Here is a 2,904-nt window from a genome sequence, read left to right as displayed (position 1 = left end):
GATTTCATTAATTTGGTTGACAAAAAACTTTAGGTATTAAGTTTCGCAAGACATAGCTTAGTCATAGGTTTTATTTCGTTTTTGCTGGGTACGGTGCCAAAATTTTCCACCGATTGGCAAGATCAGCAAATGTATGTGCACACTGTTGTTGACTTCTTTTCTATCATCGATATTGAATGAAATTTACTATCAAGTAGCGCGAGTAGCAACCGATAGGTTTAAAAGACAGTTCGCAACAAATGACGCGGACATTGAAAACAACACAACACAACAGGACGATGCATTTGAAATCTTTGTTTAGCGAAACCTTTTGCATTTGACTGTATCTCGCATTGGTAAAACAAAAACATAAATTTATAGCAGGGTGTCGATTTGCATTAAACATCAGCCCGAATTCACGCGGGTGCCAGATTAAAGTTATTCAAGTTGCCACAAAAATTGCTTGGATGTGAAAACCGACTTTCATAACTTCTACCTCTTTTCATTTTCGAGAAGTATTAACGGCTTAACGACTAAGTTTCCAAACGAATAACACTAATTTGCCGCAGTACTTTTCTCGGGATAGCCTACTCAATAATAATATTCTATTTTGTTTGCACTGTTTACTATTCGCGTGTTGTTAACAGCAAAACAACAAAAATTCTAGTCAAATAGCCTACCTACACACAGACAGACTTTTATTATTTTCTACGAATGGACGTAGGTAGGTACTTACCTACATTTTACTACGGCGGCAGGGTTTCAGGGATTAAATTTCCAGCCAACTACGGAATGGTTTGGTTGCAGGCAGACGACAACCTGTAGAATGAAACGGCGGAAACAAAAACAAACGCGATTCAGCTGAGTCAACCTCAACCAATAGCGGTGTAAATAAGGTTGCTTGGTTTGTTTTATTCACCTTTTCCTACGATTTCTTTCTCGCTGTTGAATTTTATTGAAGCAGGTTAAACGAACTGCATCGAAACTCAGCCGCCCCGTCGTGTGGAGACTCTTGTGTGTTTCCAAGCACTAGGTTGTCGCATAAATTTAGTGGCATATTAGTTGCAAATTCCTACTGCATCAGTCAATAAATCATTCCGAATGTTGGCTTCCGAAAAATTATAACTTGAATTTAATTTTGATCTTTCGAACAGAATACTAGGATTGGAAGGTCATAAAACGTAAAAATGAATTTTAATTCTGTCACAGAAACGGTAAAAATCATAAATTGTTACACCCGTAAAATACTAGTGGTTTTGTTCCGAAAACGAGAAGGTAACACGAGAAAAAAGCGCTGTCGAATGCTACGTACGCTTTTTGCCCATGGCGACCGTAAAAAAAATTGCTCGGGGTCATTCGGTATCGAAGCTCGGCTCTAGAGCTGTACCAAAAACACAATTCAGTCGTCGCTTTCAGATTACCCAATGTTTATTCTTACTTTATAACCATTCCGTGATACAAATATACAGCCTAAATTTTAAAAAATAATAATAATGAGTTTTTCATTTCCGTTCCTGTCTCCAGTTTCGCAAAACATTTAATAATGCAGGAAATCATCTTTACACGTGTTTTTTTTTACTTAGGTTTTATTTTTGACACTTTACCAGCATTATGGCATTCGTGTCTAACAAACTTTACACGTATGTGTCCATATATGAACATCACGAAGCACCTTTTAGAGGACATAACATTGGTTGTCACTTCCAGGACCTTCATCAACAAATGGATTTTATTCGAGTTTCTTTCGACTTTAGGTTCGAATTTCAGCAATCCTATTCTATGTATGAAGATGAGTTGGACTAAACCTGTTTGTCTGTTTGTTTGTTTGTATGCACCTTATACAAACTTACACCGGTTAACCGATCAGTCTGAAATTTGGTATAGTGATGTTTTTGGACTTTAAGTAAGATTTAAGTAATAGTTTTGAGCCCCTCCCACCTAGTTAAAGGAACCCTCCCATATATCTTTCGTTTTTTTTATCCTACGAACCATCCATTTTGTGAAGCGGTTTTTGTTTCCTTTGACGGGGTTGTTTTCACCATAACCGGGGGCCGGGCATTAGAAACGAATAAAAAGACTAAAGTAGGCTCTTTAGAAACGATCATCCAGAGTTCACGTGTTCTGGACAGCAAATCAAAGCCTGCCAATGATTGAAAATATGACAGCGAAAATTTTTGAAGGGGTTTCTTTTTCTTCTACTAAATATTTGTAGCACGGGGCACAAGCGAGAGGTTCTTGAATGAAATAATGAGCCTAAATTTAGGATGGAAAAAATACTTCTCGCTTGTTAGGAATATATAGATTAGAACAATGGTTTTCAAAGTGGTCCCTACAGCCGCTGGGGGGAATAGAGTCCACAAGAATATACATGTGTGAAGTATGGATGCAATTATTCATCTTCATAATGCATTAACTTCTTCAGCCGAATAACTATTTGGACTGAGCGCTGAAAACAAATGAACCGATTTTTATAAAATTCAGCTTTTATTAAACAACCATTTTATTTTGATGTACGAAAGGCTCTATTCAGCAGTCACTCAGATACTTGCCGAGGCCGATCTGTCTACTAGAAACAGTAGGTAAGTAACGAGCCTATAGTAAACAAAGAGACGAAATGTCACAATTGGAATTTTTGATTTTCTGTCAGTGTCATTCCAATCGAGCAAAACCAAGCAGCCTTAAATACCCTACAGCAGGGTTGCAAGCTCATTATTTCAAAAGGGATCAGATTGGGCCCCTTTGTTTACTATAGTTTCTTTACGGTAAGGTCCTGGAGAAGGTGACTCAGGACCGACTTCAGAAATACACTGAAAGCGAGGGCGGACTCTCGGAAAACAGTCTGGTTTCCGTAGAGGACGCAGCACTGTAGGTGCCATCCGCTCGGCCATCGAGGTAGCGGAGAGAGCTAGATTGACAAAGAGGAGA

The sequence above is a fragment of the Uranotaenia lowii genome, unplaced genomic scaffold, assembly GCF_029784155.1.
Source record: "Uranotaenia lowii strain MFRU-FL unplaced genomic scaffold, ASM2978415v1 HiC_scaffold_79, whole genome shotgun sequence".
NCBI classification, from domain to species: Eukaryota; Metazoa; Arthropoda; class Insecta; order Diptera; family Culicidae; genus Uranotaenia; species Uranotaenia lowii.
Note: the sequence above shows the minus strand (reverse complement) of the source record.